The 26262-nt window shown below is 40.4% G+C and overlaps 1 protein-coding gene across 1 annotated transcript in view; it reads left to right on the forward strand.

The window, feature by feature from the left end:
• Window positions 1-339: 339 nt before the first annotated feature.
• NAV3 (neuron navigator 3) overlaps window positions 340-26262 on the forward strand; it is a 558174-nt gene continuing 532251 nt past the window's right edge. Inside the window, exon 1 of the mRNA XM_064509436.1 lies at window positions 340-477. The gene's annotated coding sequence lies outside the window, so the exon portion shown is untranslated. The remainder of the gene's footprint in view (window positions 478-26262) is intronic.

The following is a 26262-nucleotide window of genomic DNA, read 5'->3' on the forward strand; positions in this document are numbered from 1 at the left end:
AACTTTTGGGTTAAAAAGGCACACCCAGCCCCCCCCCCCCCCCCCCCCGGGCGGGGAGGCTGGATGCGGCTGGGGCAGCGGCGCCCGCCGCGCGCGGCCCCTTTAAATTCCAGCTGTGCGGCGGGGGGCAGCACCGCTGGCGGCGCGGCGCGGGGCTGGGGCCGGGGCTGCCGGTGCGCGGCGGCGGCGGCGGCGGAGGAGAGCAGCCCGCGGCCGCCGGCGGCGGGGACAGCGCGGACGCTGCGCGCAGGGGAGGCAGCGGCACCCCGCTGCGGCTCGCCGGCTGCCGGTGCCTCGCGGCGGCGGCGAAGATGAGGGTGGCTTCTGGCTTTTTTTTTTTCCCCTCCTCAAGATGATTTCCATAGTAACCTGATCGAGCGGTGCAATTTCGGAAACTGGGTGTTTTTTCTTTTTTCCTTTTTTTTTCCCGCTCGCTTCCCCCCTCCCTCCCCGCCCCCGAGGAATGACATCTGACAGGTAAGGCGCCCGGACCCCCGCAGGGGTATTTACCTCCGCGAGGTGCCGCACAAGTTCCCTCGGCAGGAGCGGCCAGGCGCCGAGTCCTGCCGCGGCGCTCCGCGGAGCGCGGCCGGGGCCCCGCACGGCGGGGCGGGTGGGGCCGCGCGGGTGCCGGGGCGCCGCGGTGGCGGAGCCGGGCGGGGGGTGGCAGCTAGGGGAGCGCGCCGAGCTCCTCTTACCTTCTTTGTCTGCGTGTGCCCCGGGAGGGTTTTATTCTTCCCTTTGTTTCTCCCTCCTTTTCTTCTTCTCTCCCCCTTCCCCCCCCGCCGTGTTTGTTGCCTCGGCCGCCTTTCCTTCCCCTCCCCTCGGGGAGGATGCAGGCGCGCACACTTCACCTCAAAATCCGCAGCGAGTGAGGACGCCGCCATCCAGCCGGGCGCCCCAGCGCGGCCGGTGCCCGGCGCGCAGTCAGCAGTTCATCGCTGCCCGCGGGCTCCTGCCATGGCGCGGCGCGCCCCGCCGCGCCCGCCCCGCCAGCCGGGGGGCGCCCGGCCGCCCAGCCCCGCCGCCCCCCGGCGGCCCCCGGCTGCCGGCCCGGCCCGCAGGGGGCACGTGGCGGCAGCGCCGGGCAGCTCGGTCTGGAAGGTTCCGCGGCCGTTTGCGGCCGTTAGCGCGGCCGTTAGCGCGGCGGCCGCCCCCTGCGGGGCTCCTGTGGCCCGCGCCCGGCCGCCTGCGGTGGGCGAGGAGGGCGCCTTCCCCTTCCCCTGGGCGCTCTTCGGTGGCGTCGTGCTGCTTCGCTGTCGCCACATGGTAGTTGCTCGCCAAGCAGGTCTCGGCTGAAACTTCCTGTTGCTTAGCTTGGTTTCATCCCTAAACGCTCTTCTAGACTGCAGCTCCGTGGGTTGGTTGTTTTTCTTTTTTTGTGGTGGTGGTGTTATTTTTGTATCGAGCACGATGAATAGATGAGCCTGGTCGAGGGTTTTTCTTTCTGTCATAAGTGATCAATAATCATCTGGTGGTAAGAGATGATCTTATTACAGAAAAAGCCAAAGTGCACACTGAGAACAGCTGGAATACAAGGTCAGTAACTCTTACGTTATCAACATTAAATCTGCTTTGCATATTTGAAGATGACGTATTCCTTTCAAAGTAAAGGCAACTTCGAGCTTTTGATGAGCTTTCCAATATAAATAATAAGCATCAGTTAAGACAGGGAAACATCCTTGCTTTGGAGAAGACTGCCCATCCTAAAACATCCCCTTGCCGTTTTTAATCTCTCCGTTTAGTCAGGGTGGTCTAGGATTGCGAGGGTGTTAGGTGAGAATAGTTTTTGTAGCCAACAATACAAAGGTTGGTTTGTTCCTAGTGCCCAGCAACTGCTACACGCTTTCCAGACACAAAAGAAAGGCGTAGTCTGTGGCCTGAAGATCGTGCATGCTAAAAAGGCAGTCAGCTGGAGGGTAACGCAGATCAACAAACAGCGACGTCGCCCACTAATAACTAGCCTCAAGCTGGGAAATGTAAGGGCTCGGGAGACGAGTGATTTGTGCAGGGGTACTTGTGTCTCAGCGAGCACCACGGTAACCCCGTGGACGAGCCTCCGGTAGCTGCGACATGAGGAGCTGGGGCTGCGAGAGGGCGAGCCCTGGCCGAAGCAAGCACCAGGGGCAGGTGAGGCAGCGTCTGCTGGCGATGGAGGCAAATACAGCGGTGGTGCGGGGGGATACGGCAGGAGGAGAGAGCAGGGCAGATCATGGTCAGGGGAAGAGGTTACGCAGGGACTTGGAGTCCAACATTAAAAGCTTACAGTAATGAGTTTAATATGTGAAATCTAGTTCTTAGATTGTATATGCTTGCCAGTTAGCTAACCATTCGGTAAATCAGAGTGGAATTCAGATCGTATCTTTCTAAGTGTATTGACTCTGAAGCGCTACAAGAAAAAAAGCTCTTTCCCCTACTGAGGGCTTTAAATATGAACAAAAATCAGGATCTGAGAATAGAGGAGCCTTTTAATATACTCACTTTCCTGAGTTTGCGTTCTATAGCATAGACTCCCACAGTTAAAATGAAAAAAACCTATGGTAATATGACTTCAGGGGGGCAAATTCAGAACAGCTGTAGGGCATTTTCACCAGTGAGCATTCCAGTTCGTTTTGAGGAGGGGTCAGCATCAGTCACAATCTGGATTAAAGTAAAGGAGGTGTATAGCTGTTAACATAAGGGGAGCATGCATCACATACAAAACCCTTACAGTGGAATGAAGGGAACTGCATGGTCTCCTCTGATAAACACTTTAATGTTACATGTCTATAAAAATGAGCTGTAGCATGACCTTTATTCTTCAATATTAAAGAGTGTATTCATGGATATATGTATTAGTTTATGTGGCATAACAGTTTTCAAAATGACTGAAAGATACTGATCCAGTTAAATGCTATAAGAGGATATCTGAAATTAATTTTTAGTTTGAAATAATTTTAAAAATAAGTAATTTGAGTTTTACCTTGTTTCAGCATCTAGCAGTAATAATTCTAAGGAATACATAGAATCTTTCATAGAACAGTTGTTTCACCCAGGTTTGACTGGTGTGGACTTATAAAAAGTGGAGAGAAATCAATGCCAGATATTACCACCAAGATCAGCATCCTGTGCTGTAATACTTGCATCTCTATTTCTGAGTCTGAGAATGTTTGCTCTAGATGGCTAGCATTAAAATGGTTTATACTACAGTGGATCAAAAATTCATTATGTTTGGTAGCGCAGAGACCTAATGATGCAGTTTTTTTTTTTTTCTTAGAGAAGTGTTATCTACTTCATGCTGAATTTTACAGTCAAACTCTGCATTGAGATGGATCAGAAGTATATACAGTCAGGAGCTGTCTGATTGTTGTTGGTGGTTTTTTTTTAAATAAGGAATCTGGTTTGCACTTACATCCATGCATTTCTTTTGTGCTGTGATATCACCTGCAAACATTTGTAACACGTTCTGCAAGAGAGCTGTTAGAATTAGCATGTACAGAACTTGTTTGTCTCTGTGTACATCAGTTATTACTGCAAAGATAAGTGGATGCGCAGACAGTTGTGTATGCAGAACTGGGTCCCATCCTAGTTTCCAAAAACCGGGTCCGATCTCTGTATTTTAAGATAAACTTTCGTGTGTAAGGTCAGAGAAACAAGTCATGGGGCAGAAATAGTACTGTGATTTAGATTATGTCGTGTATCCAGGTTATGATAATCAGTATAGTATACTTTGCAAGGACTGTGATTGCTATTAAAATACATAAGGTTTTGTCAGTGTAAACCTTTGCAAGTGCTCAGCATTTGCCTGAGAATTATTATAGGAAATGCTGTGGTAAAATTTACTTGCAGAAACATCTTGTAGAAATACGTAATGGTAATTGCTGTAAGCTTTGCTTTTAATGTGTCTTTCTACTCTTGAAAATGACTGCATACGAATGGCACCTCTTTACTCAGTTGTTTCCCTCCCCCTTTCCCATCTATATTTAGAATCAGATCTATTTAATTGAGTGACAAAAGTGATGTCTTCTGTTAACCCTGTGGAGTGTAAGCTGGCTTCCCTCCTCATTGGGGCATTGGCAGGCCAGAATTTGGCTTTGCGGTTCCCACTCTGAGCGTTCTCCAAGGATCACTGGGTCCTGGTGCCTTCCTTTTCCAGTCCACCTGGGCTCGATGCTGGTGAGGTGTCGCAGAAACACTGCTGTTGGGCAAAAACATTAAAAAGGCCAGTCCTTCTACAGAGCTTCTTGGTCCTCACTGGCTACCCTGAGGACTGATTCATGTGGTCATCTCCATGTAAATCAAGTGTCTTGTGAGGACTTCTGTGTTGGGCGATGCAAGTTCTAAGGATCCCTTTTAAGTAACTATATGCTTCCAAATTGAGAAAATGCAAACAAAGGTGGATTCTTCCAGGGGTTCTTGTGAAATGGAGCAAGCTGATTCTCCCACCTGATGAGCTTTAAGTCTGTTAACTGGCATGTAAGTTGAGGTGTTCAAGTCTTTCAGGATTAGACCAGTAAAATGTCATTTACTGCAGTGATTGGTTCACAGTGTTTGTATTTAAGTGGAATCTAGAGAACTCAGTCAAGATCATGGCTCCTTAGGGCAAATATTCCCAACCAAGTTGCTTAAGTCAGTATTCCTATTTTAAATCAGACTTCAGTGTCCTTTTAGACTGCCTGATCTGACAAATAATAAGTGACGAATTGAAACACACAAGAAGGGAATGAGAGTGAGAAAAATAAGATCATGCTGTTATTTCTGTTGATATGTTGATGGCTTTCCCTTCTATGATATCACAATCTAATCATCACTGGTTGGTTTACTTGCACACATTGTAGTGCAGCACTGGGTACTAACATGGAATTTAAAATAGAGATAGTCCCTATCAAACTCTGGAGATTAGCCCACTGATGATAGCTTTTGTATGAAAACACTGAAAATAACTGAGTACTAACTGAAAGCTTTTGAAGTATTTGGATTAGTAATATTGTTAGTAAAGAAAGTAAAGATTTATTCTGAAGCAGACAAACATTTGTGTAAATTTTTTTTTTTTTAAACAAAGAACCCTGAAGAGCTATTAAAGATCATAAAAAAGAATGCTTAACTGAGAGCTTACAGAAATATAAGCTATTGTTGTCTCACTAGATTTTAATGAATGTTCAGTGACAAAATAGAAAACTTGAGACTTTTTGGTTTTTCAGAACCATGCTTATAAAGAGGTAAAACTTAATACTAGGGACCTTCTGAGTGGTATAACCAGTACTGTTCTCAATAATTTGATTTTGAGGGAAAATATATCAAATATGTTTACACATCATTAAAAACAACATGAGATTTTTCATATTAGATTTATTACATATATACTTTCTTCTAAATGGAAAAATTAGATAAATGTGCTGCATCTCTCTGTGCTATTGACATTTCCACGGGCAAGATGATGGATGCTGGGTTTTTTTTTTTTTTTTAAATGGTTTGCTGAAGATGAGAATCATTGTTTTAGATTTTGGAAGAAATAACTTCAGCAAGGATGATAGGACAACCTGTAAATTATGCATTAATCAAGTTCACAGTTACCAATCTGAAATTATGGTGCAATTAGGTTTTGTTTTTCTTTTTTTAGGAAAAGTTACTGTATTAAAGGGTTCTGTTTTGTTCATAATTGGCTGTATTTCACAATGATGTCTATTATTTCGTACAGTGAAATGTAACTTTCTCTCAAGCATAAATGTAATATGAAGCTTATTTTAGCCAGTAGGCTCAGTTCCATCTGGTTTTTAAATAGAGGTCCGTGTCTACCTCAGTTTTATATAGCATTATCAAGTCAGTCAGAAAACTGATCCTGAATAACATGGCAATTTGGAAAAGGATATTGAAAAGGAAATTGTGTAATAGTTGGTTATGGTAAGTCCTGTTTATTACAGATGAACAGGTTTTGTGGTAGATTTCCAGCTGGACTGTAAAATTTTGATCTTTGAACATATGTCCTGATTCATAGTTATTAAGCCTTAAAAATTAGTAAAGTAGGGGGAAATACTCAAAATTGGTGATACTTACAATTACCTTGACAAGCCAGAACTGAAAAATTGGTAAAGGAGCATCTGATGAATTTTCAGAACAACCTAGCAAGATAAGGGTTACTATGGTCCATTTAAGGACACTGCAAATTAATGCAGTATCACTCTTCTGGAAGAAAAAAATATCCAGATATCCTTACTGAAAGTCTTCACTTCCAACATACAAAGTGGATTTGTCATCGAAACAGCCAGAATAGTTAAAATAAGAAGCAATATATCTTATCTTGGAATATGCACTGGAGACTTGCTTCAGTTATTTAAAAGTATCTCAATATGCATAAGGCACTGAGTTACACTACAAAATATTAGGCAATATAAGACTCCAGTAAAATCATTTGATTCTAAAGCATTACCCATGCATCACAGCTACAAACTCATGTAATGCTTATGTGTTTGGAGCATGATTTCTTTAAGATAGCTCTGAGGAATCTGAAGAATAAAATTTTGAAGAATTTATGAAGAGGTAAATTCTGCAGGTAGGAGTTACCTCAGTAAGACTGAGTAAAATTTAATGGAAACGGTGTATGCCACGTTAGCGCATAGTGAATTTTCAAAGTACTTGTTATGGAGAGAAAGGGGGGGGACTACTTTTGAGAAAAATAAAGCCATAGTAATTTACTCTTCAGCAGTAGTAAGTGAACTAGGCCATTGCTTTTGAGGGTCTGTGAGGAATTTTTCTTCTGTTGATAGAAAATACTTTGTTTCTGTAACCACAGTTGTCCTTTCTCTTGAATATCAAAGCAGTCTCATGGTTCTGTGTCACTGTGATGCGGAGGTAATGAAGGCAAGCCTTCCTAGGCTGTCACAACATTGTCATTATTTTGGCAGTGCATTGGAGATAGTTTCAGCAATGAGGCAAAGAAGCTCTGAATCGATAAGCAGGTTTCAAGTTGAACAGCTGGGTAGAAATAAACACTACCAAGTGGTCAACTATCAATTTAAAACCAGACTGCCAAGATTTTCATAATTTGTGGAATACAGTGCCCAGATCATGAACGACTTCTAAAAAAGAGCAATGTCTTTTTAGCCTTTTCCCTTCCTCCCCTCCTCCCAACAACCTAATCAAAATAATCAGTAACTTTTAGTTTTAACTTCAGTCCTCTTTCACTACCATCATTGCTTTTTTGGTGCTCTTTGAACATACGTACAGCTGCTTCCATGCATGCATGTTGATTAGAGGGCAGCAGAGACTGATAGCAAGATATCATAGCTCCAGGATCATCCTTTGATGAATCTTTGAAATTCCCATTTGCTGCCTCTATTTGGTGTGAGGTGTTCCTGTTTTTCTTATCTAAGAAGGTACTGCAAATGTGTTACACAGGACATGGTGTACTGCAGAATGTTTTTTTTCCTCCCCTTTTTCTTGCTTTTGTCCAGCCAAATGCCATGTTTCCTAAAATGAGAGAAGCTCTTCAGAAAAGAGGAAGGGTAGGCATCAAAGAAGGCAGAAGCTAGTACCTTGTCGGCAGATGGGAGCACACACACATTGTTGAAGCGAGGCTGATTAAATAAGCCCTCCTGACTTTTGAACATTAAAATGTACCTCCAAATTTTTTAAAGTTTATTTACATTTCAGCAACACTGAGGGATGGACACCCTAATAGGATTATTGGAACATTTGAAGACTAAACAGTTTCAATTAGAAGAAGGTGAGATAGAGCGGGAAAACAATTTTTTTCTGGATAAAATTTTCATTTTCTCATACAGAGGCCAAGCTTTTGGTTTCACTGTCAAGAGCTAAGGACTGATAATGCATTTCACTGGTATATATATTTATGGACATTGCTTCCACATGAGTAATCTCACCTTCCTCACAACATTCCTGCCGTTAGGGATAGTCGACAGAGCTCTTGACCACCTTTCCTCGTGTTTCATGGCTTATCTCCAGCCTAAGCTCTGTCTTATTGTAGTGAAGAGTCAAGGAAGAGCCATAGTCTACCACACAAATTGCTACAACTGTGAGTACTTTTCTTCCAGTTCTCCTTTTTGGTGTGTTCTGGCTTGAAAATCCATTTGGATGAGCTATTTAGTAAGTAGCTAAAAGGAGTTCAGTGAAAGGACTAATGTGACTTAACTTACTATAGGCAGAACACAAGAAATGCATATGCTCTTCAATTCATGTAATTTTCTATCACATTTTATTAATGAACAGACTAAGGCAAAATTGCCTCTGCGTCATTGTCACTCTTGGATTAGATTTTGCTGGTAAATGATGAAGTGTTACAGAAGTCTTAAATGTGAAATTACAGCTAAAAAAGATGTGCTGTTAGTTTAGATGTCTGTGAACTGATGACATTTAAGTCCACATTTTTCCCTGTGCAGTTGAAATGATGCTTATGCCCTTGTGGTTACTTTAATGTTTCTCTGTAACTACTCATTTTCAGCAGAAGTCAGTTTTTAAATACTGATTTTAACACTGAGTCAGTTTTGACTAAAGCTCTGTAATTTGTTTATAAAAGGTGTATAACATGATGAACTAAACATAAATTTTCTATATTTACAGTATGCGGGCTGTAGGATAATTTTCTGTGATCTCATCTGTACAAGAACCAATTAAGTATTCTTACTATTTACTAACCCATTCTCTTGGTATTTATTTTGGGTACTTTGATAGTACATATTTGATTTATATTTTCATTTTTTGGGAATCTACAAACACCTCTTTTGTGAGAGATCTTTGTGGATACATACTGTTGCATATCTCTTCCTTGCACAGCATATTGCAAATAGCTTATCTTATTATGTGTAGAAAAAGAAGTTCTTTAAGTGACTCTGGGTGCCAAGTAACTAATATAGGGACTTCTGGCTGAGTTTGTGCGTACATACTTTGAGACTCTGTGGACATTTTGGGCATTTCTTTAGTTTACTTTTTTTGTTTTGTTTTGTTTCCTACCTTAGAAAGATAGGGGACATACTAGATGAAACATTGGCTGCTTGATGGCTTAAATGTTGAGTAGCAAAATAGTTAACAGCTTTGAATTTGTATTTTGCCATTCTTTTTCAGAGTCAATGCTCCACTGAGATAAGGGAAGCTGCCCAGTTAGTCTCTTGAAACTATTGTTACTATTTATCTGTTGCCAAACTGAAGAAGGCAGCACTCTGCTGATTTGGTTTTTACTGGCTATTTTCACAACTAGAAGGATTAAATCTTAGTGATTCTGTCAGGCCTACTTTTCTGGTTGGTCTATTGAGTTTATCACTGTGGGATGTCATTTTTAAAGACAGACATCTGAAGAAGCCTTTGGGGGGGGGGAAAGAAAGTGATCTTTAATCCTTGGATTCAGCTGTGCATATTAAATTTCTTAATAGTTTCCACTTTTGATTTTTAGTCACTCTTGAACTGACCATTGGTAACCTCAAGAGAGAATTAATTTATTCAGGCATTTCTTCAGAAGATTGTGTTTATGGTCAGAGTCACAGTAAGCTAAAATAAGCAAAAGACAGACTTGGGGCTCTCCTTGCCTGCAGTGTAAGGCAGCTTTATGAGGTAGATGGTAGCCTAAGTTTATTAAGGTATTTTTGCTGTTAGGTGCTGCAGGTACCCACTGCTCAAAAGGTCTTCTGCAAGAAAGGGTGGATGATGGAAAGAGCTGGCTGGGGTTTCAGTGCAGGCTGATATTCAGAGTCAGAATGACTTTACTGTACTCCTGCTGGATAGTTTTTTGTTGTTATCTGAAACTTCTATGTTATCTATGAAACTTCTGAATTGCAAGGTAAAATCAGCTGCACTAGTTATTAAGGCTCTCTACAGGTGTGTGCTACCATCAGTGACATGATTAAAGATCAGATTTAGACCAGGTGTGGGCCCGTGAAATTTCCAAGTGTAGAAACTGATAAGCAGTTTTTAAAACATTGCTTCTAATATAGCTGCAAGCTGTTATTGCCAGTCTGCATACAGTACTGTTCCTCCCTAACTTGCCCAGCCTCTACTCATGCTGTGAAAACTTTTTTTCAGTGCAGTACCTTTATGGCACATCATTCAGTGATGTTAAAAATGAGATGCTTCATTCCCTTGCCTCTCACATTGTATTTCTTTTTATTAATAATTAATACATTTAATAATAAATTTCAGGTTCAGAAGTAGCAAGGGAGTTGAGTTCATAACCTGCATATAGCTGAGATTTACCTGCAGATTACTTTCATTCCCATTACATGCTACTTCCATTTTCAAATCGTGGCTGTTTCTAGTAATACCATGTTACTGTTTCATGCAAAGATTTTGAGGCACAAAGTCCCAACCATCTTCATTTTATGGTGATCAGTCAATCCATGTAAGTGAAGTCCTGATTTATTTCAGCCATTAGGTGGCAAAGATTCTCAAGTATTTGCACTGCAAGCAATATGTTATCCCAAAAGCAGACCAGTTTTCTTATGCTCCATCTTGCACAGTGAGACCTTCACACAGCAAGAGCCACAGGACTCATGCCTTATTCCTTCCAGAGCAAATGGGGCAAATGAGGTGAATGCTGGTAGTTCTTAAGAGATGACAGTGACTTCCACAGGTGCAAGACAGGACTGGTCCTAGGCTGACATGATAATGATGGTCTCAGCATCATCGGCCAGCTCAGTTCCTTTCCCTTACAGGATTTGAACTACCCAGCAGTTTCTGTGTAGTCCCAGTGTGAAGCTACACTTGAAATAATGCCAAATGAAGCTTCATATTAGGCCTACAGGTTATTCATTGCTGTTTCATTGTTGCACTTACACACAGGATTTTCAATATATGTCACGAAATAATGCATAGGTCAAAGTTAGCCTGATACTAAAGCAGTTATTTAAAATGGTTATGAACTACTTTTGAATTTAGTACTGAGAGATCCTCAAATTAATTTTCCGAGCATATGTGTGCTTTGATGTATTTCTGTAGCACTTTTTAAGAAAAAGAAACACAACAGAAACACAAAAAATGGATTTTTGGAAGCAATGAGTAATAGCAAGATAAAACAGGGCCTGAGATTATTCATTTCCATGCATTTATAACTCACTTCTGCAAATTGCTGAATGCTTGGGATTTGATTTTCAAGTATATGAATGCCCCTGCCTGGCTGCATATATGTGTAATGCTCTCCTAGCTCTGCTGACGCTATCCTGAGGAGCAGACAGTGGATGTTTACAGCATTGTACTGCTTGAGGCTTGGTCCTCCTTCTACCCAGCCCTGCCATCCTTCTCAGTGAGGGCTTCTGTGAGATAATGCAGACAGTAAGTGTTCAGTGACCTGTACCACTGCTTTCCTCTTTGGGGGCCTGAAGTAGCTTTTCCCTGTCTCTGATGTGAAAATCTGGTAGGTATCCCAGAACCCATTGCTTGAAGTGGGTGGGAGAACAAATAGGAGATACTGAGGCACCGGAGTTTAGGGGAGCAGAAATCTCTCTGGAGCATACCTGAACAAACTGTTTTCTTCCCATGTGTTATAAAACCAACCTCCACTGACACCCCTAAAGACTTCTAGATTTGGCCACTGTAATCATGGACGTTACTGGACTAAGACCTGTGCAGCTGTCCCATCTCCTGCCCTAAATGGGGCAGCATATTATGCAGTGCCCTTGATGGCCTTTCCAGCCACAGTAATGCAGAGTAACTCTACAGCACAAGGAATTGCAGCAGTAAGGTTAACAGCTCTTATTAGCATGTCAGTTAAATAAGTCCAGAAGTGCTAAAGAGATACGTTCTGGAATCACATATCACAGACTCATCTGTGATCACGATTATAAGTTGTCACCTGAGAATATTCACCAAGATGCTTGTATGGAAACAATATCAGAAGCCAGATTCATTGATACCTATCTGCTAAAATCAAAGAAGAAAGTTTGGTGTAAGGTGCTACGCTTGAAGAACAGGTATAAATTCACCTGTTTACTATTCAGTGAAGTGTATTTTCAGAAAAAGTGGAAATAAATCTAATGATAAACCTGCAGGCTCAGTCTGTCCAACTGGACTCAATGTTCCAGAGGTCTGAGGGTGGCACCACCTGGGCTATGTGGTGGTTAGATCATACTTGCTTTTTTTTTCCCTTTCTCTCTGCTTTCTTACTTGATCATTCAACATAGTATGAGAAGTATTTTCTGAGTTAACATAGCCCTTGTTTTCTCTGATGAAAAGATGACTTGGAAAGTATCTGCCTTCTGTAAATACCAGTAATAGTGATAGAGATTTGCATTGCATTGATAAGTACAGTTTAGGCAGGATTAAAAAAATTCAGCCTAAGGAAAAAAAAAAAAAAGTGTTACGCCAATAGGTTCATTCCACCTTTCAGGAAACAATATGGAAACAAATTCTAAGTTAACTGGTTAGCCTTTTTATTTATTTTCTTTCTCTCATTGGCGTGGTGATGTTCCTGAAACTTTTCAAATACTGCTGCATAGTTTCTGGATATGGAGAGAATATACAAGAATGACAAATGATTCACTCAATTTAATAGTTTTGCTTGTTTTTTTTTTTTTTTTTAAGTGAATATTACAGAAAATACATTTGTGGGGGGCGTTTTGTGCTGTCTCCGCCCTGACCTAATTTTTTTATTGAAGACTTCTGACACCCCTTCACATAGTAATTTTAATTAATTTCCCAATTATTAAGAGTATATCCATTCAGGGAAACATGCTGAGCAGCACAATTGTGAAGATAAATTGTTTAGATGTAATTAGAGCCATGCTCTGTGCTCAAAAGCACTGGTGAATGTCTACAGTCACATTATTTAAATCATTTAAATCTATCTTGCATAATACTGTTATCTCTGAAATCAGAATCTGCTCCATAGGGCTCTTGCTTACACTGTTTTTAATGTGTGCCTGATGTTGGTGTCTGCAAAGTACTAGTGAAACTAGTCTGTTGTCCTTTAGAAAAAAGAAAAAGGCAAACTCTTTAGAGGAGAAATGAAACAACCGCTTTTCTCTAGTGGTCGTCCCCTTTAGAGTTTGGAACAGAAAGCAAATCCTGTTTTCTGTGGAGCAGTTTTCTGAAGATTAAGTGGTAAATAATTACTACTTTTCAGTTGTGCGAATCAGTGGGACACAAGGCAAGAATAGTTGGGGGGGGGGGGTTAACAGACAAGGAGGAGGTGATGGTGTTAATGGAAAAGAAGTGGGTGGTAATCGCACATTAAAGACCCTGGCATATTAACCTTTGACTTGCACATGTTGTTTGTTTCATGTCTGATTAGTAGTTTTAAAATTTAGGAGGAAAGGCACCTTTTGGCCTTTTAAACAATGTACACCTTCAGTGAAACATTTCTCTTTATTTTGTTTGTTTATTGGAAAGGGTAAAATCGAAAGGTATTATTCAAACTGACAGCTATTTGATTACATTCATAGCAGTAGTTGATGGTCTTTCACTTGGAGCCTGTACAGTTTCATTTGGAGTACAACACATGCTGCATTCATCTAGAGGATTAACCGAATTCTGTGAGTTAGGAGGGTGACCTTGCACAATAAAATCTGTTTGGCTACGTGAAGTACTGGTTCTCCTTGCTGTTGGGGGGTTTGTTTTTTTTTAAATATTCCTGAAGATTGTGTGTTTGCTTATCCAGATTCCTTTCTCTATTTATATTTTTGAGTAAGTGCTAACATGAGCATTGAACAAATTTCTGCCTCTACTGCAGGTGTAGGGTCCTTGTTGATTCTAGTGGGAGCCATGTGTGTGCTTTCAAGAGCAAGATTTGGCTTATAAAGCTGCGGACATGAATTGAGACAGGTTAGCTCTAGGATGAATGACTGGGGTGGAGTCCTACTGTGCTGACAGTGTTACTGTGTTTCACATTTTAGCTCACAGACTGGTGAGTTGTCACCTTTGTTATCACATCTCCCTTATTTTTTCTGAAGTAGATTCATTTTGTTCAGTGCAGTTTACTCAGTGTTGGTATTTTACATAAGACCCTTAAAAACTCAAATACTCACCTCAGTGTGGGATATCATGGATCAGATATGTTTTAAAGCTGCTTAAGGTCTGGATATCCAGTTCCCATTGGACTGTACAGGTCTCTTTGGTAGCTGTGAGATTATAAGCCTAAAGGAAAAAATTGCTGTTTGCCTGCAATCCTTAGACCAAACTTCTAAAATAATGTAACAATGTATAGCATCTTTTCTATAGGTGTTCTCCCTTGCATTATAGGAGTGAAATGCCTCGTCCATATTCACCTGCAAAGAGCCCTGGGATGGAAAATCAGCATACTGAAATGTTGTTTAGTCTTACAGATTTTACTCTATCTGCACAGCATGCAGTTTTATTTATGTAAACATCAGATATTCATATGTATTATTTATGTAAATTTCTATGTCCACTATAGATTTTCAGTCCTTGCATGTTCTTTGCTGAACTTTGATTATGTTGTTTGTAAAAACAGACAAGAATCCAGTGCCCATTCCTGGTAATGATGAAGCATTTTCTTGCTGCTCTGAAATATACTTAATCTTTTAATTTTATTAATGGTGGAATTTAAATAGATACATTGGAAAAACTAGCTGAGTGAGTGTATTTCTGTTTGTTATGAAGCTTTCAGTAAATGGTGAATGTGAAATGTGAAAAGAGCTGCTAGATCTGGGAGTTATTGGTGTTTGTACTGCTGGTTGCTGACAAATGTTGCTGCAGTGAAGACAAATGACTCCTTCAAGGCAATTGAAAGTAATGTAGCTGTGAAACAAAATCTGCTAATCCATTCCAGTTTCATAAAACTTTAGATTTAGGTCAGCATGTTGGAGGCACAAGACATATAGAAGGTGAAAGCCATTGGTAAGACTTCCATATAGATGATATGTAGCGGCATGTCTTTTGAGGAAGAAAGACTACCAAGAGTGTATCGTATTAATGCTCTACACACTCCAGTAGTTCCCCATTTAATTCTGAATACATGTCGAGGCCCTGATCCTCATGCTCTTCATGAATTAGGGCATGTCTTAGAGACTACCTTTCTGATTTCAGCCAAGAGGCACAAGCTTAACAAACATGCTCCGCTCATTATAACGCCATGTGAAACTGGAAGGCAAAATCAGAGAACACTCTGAGCATGGACTGAGCAACCAGCAACGTCAAGGTGAGCCTAGTCCTGCTTACGGAGTGTTGTGAAAACCAGAATTTTCCCCATAAGTCTTCCCTCAGAAGAGAGATCCAAATGAATTTATTTCTCATGAGAGGAAAGAAATGAGAAGAGGAAAAGGGTGGAGTAGTAGGATAGAAAATGCAGGGGAATGTAATAAGCAGGTGGTTTTTTTCTGGAAAGGAGGCTGATTAAAAAAAAATTCCTAAACATCCTGCTATTAGCTAAAATAATACAAATCTAAACAAGCTTAAAAATAGATATCTTTCCTATCTTTCCATAAAAAAGGAAAGGAAATGTCTTTTTTATTAGTTTTCTTTATTTGTAAGATGAGACTTGCATGTTGCCTCAGGTTTAAATACCAGGTTTATGTGCTCTCACAAATATGCATGTAAACTACTGTCTACTTCAAGGGGTCATGACTTAAGTTCTACTAAGAGCAGAGTGGTATCTCTGTTAGCAAAGGAAGATTAAAGGGGAAAATCAGCTGTGCTCCGGAGGTCACAGTATCCTATGGGCAGAAACCGATGCTGCTCTAAGTAGGTCAGCTCAGCTAAACTTTAATATATATACATTTTAACTTGCTATGCCACAACCTGAACTGGGTTTCATAACATTTCATACCATGCTCCTACTATATATATGTGTAGTCTGAAGAAGATTGGGTAAGATTTGCAAGTCCTTGTAAACAAACCTTTGCTTTCTGCATGTTGCTTTAGCCTCAAGAAACTCAGAAAAACATGATTGACAGTGTTTCCTAAACCACCTCACTCCCAATGGCAAGCAAGTAGGACATATGCCCCAAAGTCACTTTGAGCTTTTGAAATATTACCTGCTCTCGCACGAGGAAGCAGTCTTACAGTGCAAAGCAGGGCTTTTCTTCCTTTTTTTTTTCTCTCTCTCTCTCTCTCTCTCTCTCTCTCTCTCTCTAAAATTCAGCACATTTTATTGTAGCTATGGGAGAACTAATGCTGTGAGAGGTAGGTATTTTTGTTGCTGTACATTTGTGCAGTGTGTGCTTCTGCTGTAATGTAGGGGTTCAGGGCTTCTAAAAGGTCTTTATGGTTAGAGTAACAGCAGTGGTTTTGAGGATTTTAAAAATAATATTAAAGGGAAAAGCACACATGGTGTTCATCATGTTTATAATGATTCAATCTCTTACCCGTTTACTTCAAGGAATGTCTTTCTTACTCACACAAATAAAGGCAAGGCCAATATATCATGTTGGTAATATATCTCAAAGCAGAAGTTTACTGATGTCCTTTATCTCTATCCTGCTCCCTCCTTTCTGACCCTCACTCATTGGCTGTCCTCTGCTGAGCACATCTCCCACGTTGTTAGTATATTTGCTATGGCTTTACCTCTGATCCTGCATCTCACCGCCATCTGTTAGCCCAAAGGCTGTGGTGCCAGGAAAGTATTGTTAAATAGTAACATCACAGCAGGATCATGCTGGCTGTGGGCTGCTCTGGGCCCTGCGCTTTGGTCCTTCTGACAGGAATGGGTGGTAGCCTGCAACAAGTGTCTTGCCCACCTGTAACTGCATGTTTTACAGGAAGCCAAGGTATCAAGTAGGTGTTCCTAAAAATGCAGGATTGTTGTGCTTGTGCGTATTTGTGCATCCCAGCTTGAGTTCCTGAAGTGGCCCAACTCTTGCTGGGTATATACAGTGCTTCTCTAGTGAGTTTTGTACTTTATTCTCATCTTGGTGCTGCTTGTTGTCTAAGTAGGAGAACTGGTGCTGAGCGGTTTAAAGTTAGTGCAGGTATGTCTAACAGCCATGACTGTGAGTGCAGGAGTACCCTGTGGCATGCACAGGCAACACTCCCAGCTGCTGCTACTTCAGCTTAGCTTTTGTCCTCTCTTCTCTACCTGTTTCCTCACTAGGGCATGCTGTTGCCCTGTCTGTTGCTCCTCACTTTCAGGTATGTAATGGGAAGTTGATTCTCCTGTTCCAAACAGTCACAGCGATTATGGGCAATCTAACTGTTTCCAAATGCAGTCTTCCTAGAAGCCTGCCAGGAGGGGTATGTGAATGCTCTTTGCTGAGGTCAGGCAGTGCCAATTTTGCTTTTTGTTATAACTCTCTGTGGTAGTGGCAGCGTGAAGAGCAGGGGGCAAAGTGGTCTGCAAGTGTGAGGAAAATACTTTTTTCGTAAGGCATGCTGAACTAAGTGCTGAAAGCTATCAGCTGTGGTAATACATTGCATGGTGATGAAGAACTTCAAGCAAAGAGGTTTTATCCCTCTACAAGAGCGGATGCAACCTCCATGCGTGCTGTGTCTCAGGGAATCCACAGTCCAAACTCTAGCAGAGATATCAAGATATCAACAGACAAATGAATAGCTGGACAAGCTTATGTGAGAAAGGGAAGGAAGATTGAGCTGGAAGGCAGAAGGGGAACGCTCCTATGCTGGTGGGGGATAAACTGGATGAACTATTTCCTATATCAGCCAGAAAAGCATAAGACTTGATAGAGTGAATGGTGCCTATTTTTAGTAGAATGAACCTGCCTGCTGCATCTTTTCCATAAAAGAAGGAATGCTCCATCTCTTTATTTCTGTTTAACATCAGGGTTTCAGTGTAGCTACACAGTTCAGCCAGAATACCTGTAGATGTCATGGATATCTTTTGAGACGGTGACTTGGAGATGTCAGGCTCATGTCCTTTCTAACATATCCGTTAATTAGCAGGCAGCTGCAGTGTATTCTTCTGTGAGCTCTGGGGATCTTGAAGAAGGTGTGAAAATCTAGGGGAGGGAGGCAATTCAGTGCTTGTGCCACACAGGCCCTTGGCTTTGCTTTATAGTTGAGACAGCCAGATCTCATCTAGCAGTTCTGTGATCAGACAGGTCAGGGTGCAGATCACCAGCCAACTCAAATTTCAGTCCCAGAGGTGAACAGCTACTATTCTGTGCTACAAAGTTGCAATTTAGTTACCATAACAACTGGGTGCATCCTTTGTAGTCTTGGCACTCTATGGCTGGTAGATGATGTACAGCAGTTCTAACATGCCAAAATCGGCTTTTATTTTATTCTTGTAACATCTATTGTTTTGAATAGAGAAAGAACAGTAGCTCACTCCCATTGCATTTTGTGGTCTTTTTTTGTCAGTTTTTCCTAAAACTTATGGGTACAAGGTAAGGGCATAGCACCATTTTGCATTCTTATTTTGAAGACTTGAAAATAAGTGTATATAATATATATATACACACATAGGCAGAACACGCTTGCAAAAAAACAATTTAACATTTTAACATATCTGGGAGCTGAAAGTCACAGTGACATTTGTTTGGAGTTTTATCCATCCTTAGCAATAGAAAATACTGCTGTTAATTTATTAGCATGGTGTTCCCAGAGTATGAAGTGACTGGAAGTTGGTCTGCTCAATGAATAATGTAAGGTAGACTATTAGTGTAAATCATTGATTCCTATAAACCTAAAAAAAAATTGTATGTTAAAGAGTCATGGTCAGGAATAACATGTTAAAAATATGCCTGCCTTCTCTGTGCTCAGTGTGTGCTGTTGTTCAGCTGACATTAAAGAATTTAGGCCTTGACACAGCAAAGTGCAAAAGAAGATTTGCCATTTCCATTGCATGACTCGTCTCCTAGTATTCAGGAAGACTTTTTTGTGCTTAATGTTTCATATGGACACAATACTTTGCCAGTAAGTCATAATTGATTGTCTTTATTTTGCAGTGGCGTTTGAGGGGGACTGCCTTTGATTGCCTTGATATTTGGTATTCACTCGAGGTAATTAATAAGAGACACGATTTTCACCCTTGCTCTCAAAAAGATCCAAGCCCCAGTCATGTTTTAAAACTTTGTCCAAAAATGTTCTGTGCGTTATTGTGAAGAAGGGATACTAAAAGATTTCTTCTTAAAATAGTGAGAGATACACAGTGATTATTACATTTTTCTCATCTGACAGGCTAAAATATTTTCCTGTTGACATTTTTGAAGGAGTTGGGACAATTCTTGTGCAAGAACCAGTTTATATGCAATGAAAAGCTGGAATAGCAATAGGCCTGTATTTGACATTCTGTGTAAATCCTAATGAAAGTCATAATCCAGTAGAGTAAGTCTGCTTCATAATGCTAAATCACTATAATTGCCACCTATTCTTTCAAACCACAGACCAGCACCTCCAAAGCACTGTCTCTGTGTCTACATATACTGGACCCAAAAACTTTTTTTCTCTGTCTCTGTACATTTATCACTCACTTGTGATTTCTAACTCAACCATCAGCATCAAGAATTTAACCACAGTCCCTTGAGTGCAGATGGTCAGCATATTAGTTTACTGTTCAGCTGAATCAGTACTCCAGTTGGTTTCTTAGTTCAGCGTGGTTTTCTGTGTGCTATTAAGCTAACCCTGGTTCAAATTATCCTAACAGATAACAATGACCTACAAATATTTTCAGACAATTTTATGAATGACCCACTTCAAGGAATTGGATACGTTTTATTCCTCTAACACATCTCAGGTATTCATTATTTTCTGACTTTCTGAGATAGTAGTTTTAGCATTTACATTCTTGGTGAAATAGCAAGGGGATGCTCTACATCATGTTGTACTTGTCAAACGCTGCCTCTATTATTGGCAGTAAGAATGGCATAATATAGTAATTTCAGACCATAACCAAAAAAGTATGTATTTGTAATAATAGGAAATCTTCTTTCTCCTATATGACCAAATTAGTCTGCTAAAATCAACAGAGAATAAGCAGACAAAAAGCTGCTTTTTAAAGACTTCTAAAGTGGTTCTGGTGCCATAAGCAATTCGAAAATCAGCTGCTTATTTATCCAAGTTCCAGAATGCTGACTCTGTCCTTTTTCAATAAACGTAATAAACAGTTGCACTGGAATTTCTTTCTAAAATTGAAAATACGTTTTTGTGAGGTGCTTGAGGGTTTTGAATACGAAATGCAAGTACTGAAACTTAGTTTTATGCTAAGCACCAGATAAAGGCAATGTACTTGAAAATGCAATGCCTATTTTCTTTATTGTTTACATAATTCTTTGTTTTTTCAGGGCGGTTCACTAAGCTTCTGCATACCACTATTGGTAGGGAAAGACATGATAGATAAAAAGAAAAAAGGTGGCTAGTAAGAAAAAAAGTGAATCCTAAGTCTTTCTGCTTAAGAAAATTTAGTTAAGTTCAGGCCTTGGGAACAAAGAATGTGTTAACACTCCTCCAGGCTGTTCTCCCACTACAGCTAAGAAGCTGTGAAAAATAGACTCTTTCAGGGCTTGAATGTGAATGAGCTGAACACTCCTGTTACTCGGAAATCTTTTCAGAATTGGACAGAAATGAGCAGGTTTTCAGTTAGCTTTATCCCATTCATTCCCTTACCCTCCTCATACTTACTCAACTTGTAACAGCACAGGTTAAAGCTTTTGAAATAAGATCCAAGGTCCCACACCAGCTGCAGAATGGTAGAAAGGAAGGCACCTTTCCTTTTGTGCTCTTCCTAGTTGCAAACATTACTGCTCCATCACAGTAATCATCTTCATCTAAATCAGAAGCAGAAACAATGCAAAAATGCAAACTGGTCTGTAACTTGGCTGGTATTTTACTTGCTGTATTATGAATAATCCAAGACTTAAGCTAATGCTGAATGATTTTGTTCCCTCTGCTCATATGCTGATTGCTTCTAAAGTCCTGCTGCCTCAGTTTCCCAATCCAAATGATCACCTCTACCTACAGTGTGTTATAAGAAGTGTTCAGATAGAGCTGAGTATACCTGCATCACCACTAACCTGGGAAGAAAAAGTTACCTCGTTTGTGTCTTGCATCGATTGCTTATGAACTACTGACATGTTTTGACATGTTTTCAGACTTCAGGTGTCATTGAAATGATGAGCAAACTGGAAAACAGCTTGTCCTTAACACTCATCTTCTCAATATGATCAAAGGCCGGCCCCATTTTTACATGAGATCCATGTAGTTCACTTGCTAGGAAGGAAGGGCTTCCCTTTCCTGGCAGGGAAGGACCATGCCTATGTTGATTCATATTTTGAAAGAAATGAAAATATTTGTATAATCTCTAGAATAACAGGACTAGTTTAAGGTGCATTGGTAAAAAAAAGCCCTTGATAAACTGGTTTAGTTTTTGGTTACAGTCTTAAAAAAAAATCAGCAAGATACATTTTTCCATTGAGTTCAGAATCAGAGCTGGACAATTTTTGTCTGTATCTTTGCAAATAGATGCTTTTTTATTACTGCTGATTCCTGAAATTATCTGTACACTTGATTTTAACTCAAAAAAATAATGTTTGATTTTTTTTTTTTAAGTCATAACAAAATATTGCATAAAGAGCTAGTTAGACCAGCAAGTGATGCCTCAGCCTACCAGTGTTACCCCGCCAGCTTTTATTGACTGGTTTTTATGTATTTATTGCTGTTTTTCCGCTTACCCCAAAATTGCTGGGCATGATAACATTTCTACATCTGTTTTCTTTCTGGAGAACTCCTCAGGTCTTGCTAGGAAGAAGAGATGGGTCCCATGGCTATTTTCGATACTGCAAAGCTTTCCCTAGGAACAGTCCTTGAGAGGACATATGATGATCCTTCTCGACAGTTGCTTGTGAGAAGACCCCTGTGCCTTTTGCTTTCTTTCACTGACCACCTTCCACAGTAACAACCTTTTCTCCTGCCAGGGAGCAAAAGCACCAGGAAAGATTGTGATGGGTTTCTCTAACTGGATACTGGTATCATTTTGCTGCCCAACTCTCTTATTACGGACAGCTTCTCTTTCACTGTCCACATCTGATGTCAGTGCTGAGATGTACAAAGCTAACCAAAATTTTGTGCCAAGTCAGCAGCAAGATGCCCACAAGCTAGGTTTTTTGCTTATCTCAGTGTTTTTTCCTGCAGGGAAGAAAGCTAATGGTTTCTGTGTAGCATCTGATTCAGTGCAAAGGCTGTGTTCCACTGTCAGTTTATTTCAATTCACATTGCATCTCATGATTTCATGTAATTGCATGTGCGGTGCAAAAAATACTATTTTTTATTATCTGCAGCATGATTAATAGCGCTTCAATAAGACCACTGATCTGTATCAAGCTCTGAATCAAGCCTAGCACAGGGTTTTCCCAAGTCTGTAAAGGGTGGGCAAAGATATGGATGAAGGCTGGGGTCTACTGAGTTCTGTTTTCTTTGACAGGCTCATTATTTAAATGGTTGCTAATAAATGAGGTACAGAAAATGACATTAAAATGACTCCTGATGTCAGCAAGTATTGCTGCCTGGAAATGTCATATTGCTGTTATTGCATTGAGAGAACAGGACCCATCAGTGGCTGTTGTATACAGTCAATAATCCAAACTGATCTCTAATCCCTTTCTGCCTCAAAGAGAGAAATAAAGGTGCTTTTTGCCAAAAGAAGTAAGCAGAGAAAAAGATAAACATGTAGTAATTGTATTTATGTTTATTAATCATATTTATAGACAATATAAATAAATATTTTTGTGACTTAAATTATATTGCATTGAAATGTTTCCTGATGAGGGTGATTAGAACAGCATATCACAGCATGTAATGGTGTCTAAGTAGCAACATGAATTCATTGACTACCAACTGTTGAATGTTTGATCTGTTTCTACTCCGTATGTTGAATGAAAGCCAGCCTTCAGTTCTAATAAGGCCTGATGCTGTGCTTCTCAGCTATTAAGAAATTAATTTTGTGGGAATTGTTCCTAAAAACAAATGGATGTAGGATTGAACCTGCCATTTCTTTTGAGTATTAACCGTGCTTTGGTGTTGAAGGGACTCGTTTAGATCCTTCTACACAACACACGCTTTCTAAAGATAGTAACATACAGTAAAAAACATACTCTATGGGCTCTGTAGCTTTATAAATATAAATATGCTTCACTGAAATCTGCAGGAAGAAAGTCATTAGACGCAGGTGAAACTGTGGGATCCTTCATGGGTGCACATGATGACAGGCAGTGAGATGGCAAGGAGCTGCCTGCTGCCCCACAGGAATGTATGGGCAGAGACAGTTAACCAAGAGCAGCTGGGATATACCATAGCTTGGTAAATGTCATGCCCCTGGGTCTATGTGCAAACTGTAAGGACCAGATCCCTGGTCAGCATGTGTCCCCCACAGATGGGGACATAGATACAGCCTCTTTCCTCTCCCTGCACCCTCTTTGCCATTAGAAGAAAACCCAAGAGATGTGTGGAGATGAAGAGAGTCATGGGGTGAGCTTCAGCAAGCCCCTGCCTGTGGTTGAGCGGGGGACTGGGTTTGCTGCATGTACTGCAGAGCACACTGGTCCTACAGTTTGGATGCAGGCTGGCAGGTCTGGTGTCCTGTCCAAAGCCACACCGCAGTCTGGAGCCATCGCAGGAGGCAGAGCCTCAGCTGTTGAAGCTAGTACCTGATTCAGTCAGTCCTGTTGCCTTCATATAAAGTAATTAAAAGGTATGCTACTTGAAAAATACACAGGAACCATGACCTGATCTGATGAGCTTCTCATTTCAATGGCTGCTTTAGCCCCAGCCAGGATTAAGCTTGGGGGAGTGGGGCAGGGGATGCATATATTTTTCTAGAGATTTTGTTACACCTGCTTTGTTCCTCCACTTTTTTTGAAAAAAAATCTACCTTTTTTAGTGTATATTTGTTTCAAGATATACTTGATTTAGAGCTAAAAGATTCTTCCGGTGGGGTGGTTTCAGGGCAGGTGTCCATGAAGGCCTAGCAGCCTGAATGGGCAGCCCAGATTTAATGAAAATGAATGGTCCGTCTGCTCATGTGTAACAGTCTCTTATGGTGAATCCTGCCTAAGGTTGGCTTAGTGGTTCCTGTGATACAACAAGCAAGCCAAAATTCCCTCTCTGTTTTTCTTACATAGCAAGAGATGATTCTTCTGATAATGCCTTTTCAATTTGTCTATAAAAGCAAATACTTGAAGTGAGGCTATGTTTCTGCAGTACAAAGTTCACAAGATTTGGACTTCATGGGTGTTTTTAAGAACAGCAGGCTGTGAACCTTCTGTTGTTTGTCTTTGGGATATTATACCTTGCAAAATTAATAGAGACGGCATTCATTAATCAGACAACAGTGTTGTGTACTTTTCCATGAACTAACCATGTATAAAGTATCCATCTTCCTCTGAATTGTAAAAGCAATTTTATCCTGATATTTTAATCAACAGGCATATTACAGAATTGTTGGCATATAGTGTGTCGTGCCACAGAATTATTTTGTTTTGCATGTTATAATGTACATTTATGAGAAGTAAAAGTACACAAGCAATGCTCTAAAAAATACTGCTTGAGGAGATCATTTTATTAATCCTACACACAATATCCTTCCTGTCAAACAGTAGAACTTAGATGGCAGAATCAATAATGTAGTATACACCTGGGAATTGCTAATACACAAATTAGTGCATGGTGCTTCTGCACTTGCTAAGAAAGATAGCTTCTATTCTCTCAGTCTTTTATTGCTGGGCAATCAAAGAGAATTGTGGACACAAACAATCCAGTAAAATAAAATGGCATATTTCATGAATTGTGATGTTTACTAACAAGAATAGATGTTGCTCTTTTCAAGACATGGCTGAAAGAGTAGCAAGGAATATTTGGTGTAGCAATAAAAGGCAAATTATCAGTGTTTTCCTTTAAAGTCCATCAGAGAGGTAAACTAAAATCTAATGCCATCTGGTGACACTAATGCACACTCTTTATGGCGTAGCATGTGAATATTTGAATAGTAATGGTTCATCATATTTATTCCACATAAAAATATTCTTTTGGGTTATTGAAAATATAAAAGGATGCAAATTAGATGTAATGAAATAATTTAATTTCTAATGTTACAAAATGTTCTAAATATACTGAACAAGACCCTGTGACTGCCTGCTCCAGTAATTGCTCAGTTGCATGCTTATTTTCATAATCAATGCATTACTCAGACTATCTTCAGTAGAATTTATTACCTCATTTTCAGTTTCACACTACTTAAATATGCAGTAGCCAATCCCACAGAAAATTGTGATCTGTACAGCAAAGAATCATGGTGTCAGAGGTCAGAGTTCTTTGTTTTCATTCCTTTGAAATCACTCTTTAATATTCTAAAAAGGGCAAAAAGCATGTAATTTGCGTTTAAAGCACTGCTTTCCTGTTTTAAATCCCATTGAATATATCTTTTGGATGGTGGACATTTATCATAGCATTCCTCTTGACTCTGGAAACAGTGCAGAAGGTAGCTGAAGAACCTTTATAACCGTGCAATACAAGGCAATAAATCCAAAACTGTCACATGATTACTATGGTAACCATCAAGCCTGTCGGGCTGCGAGACGAACTGGAAGGTAGGTTCAATTTTCAGCTCATCAGCTCTTCCTGGTGATTTACTTGTTGACACCGCACATTTGATATAGTAGTGTTAATGCCCTCTTGCATCACGAGGGACTAATACTGATACCCCATTTTATAAAGCAGTATGCCTTGGCAACCTGAGGAAATCATTTAAAATTACAGAATTGTATTTCTGTCAACAAATGCATAAAGTGGTATAATTACAGATTTAGAATGCTGTTTTAAGCTGTTGTAACTTTATGTGGAAGAGACTGTCTTTATATGGCAGGTTAGAGTTTAGAACTGGTATGAAAGTCCCGTATTTACTTAAACATTTATAGTAGGGGATACATGTAGGTCATCCCAGTATGTGTGTCTCTACGCTTGCAATGTTCCCCAGTTCTTTGCTGAGGCAACTGCGACAGTTTTGGCATGCAGTGCGGTGATTTGTCTTTGTTGTCCTGTAGTATTCTCCATGGAAATGATTTGTGTTTTTGAATGAGTATGGCAAATGCCGTTACGCCTCAAACAGATTATTTGAAGTGTTACGTTTTGCATTTTCACACCCACTTTCTTTCTCCTAGAGGCAGACTGAAGCTGTGTCAGGTGGGCCAAATAATCCAGTGATTGCTGAATTCTTTTTTTTTCTTTTTTTCCAGCTTGTCCCTCAGCTTTGTGAAGTCATTCGAAATATGGATGCTATGCGAGTGAGCTTAAAATGCTTCTGTCATTTGAGGCACGAAAGAAACCCATACTGGCTTTTGTAGGTGTGTGAGCAGTGAAACTTTTGAAGCCTGGCTTACTAGAGGGTGTGTGTGTGTGTGTGCGCGTGTGTGTGCACGCATCACCTGGACTGTGCTTGGATCC

Source organism: Dromaius novaehollandiae, chromosome 1 (assembly GCF_036370855.1).
Source record: "Dromaius novaehollandiae isolate bDroNov1 chromosome 1, bDroNov1.hap1, whole genome shotgun sequence".
In the NCBI taxonomy this organism is placed as follows: Eukaryota; Metazoa; Chordata; class Aves; order Casuariiformes; family Dromaiidae; genus Dromaius; species Dromaius novaehollandiae.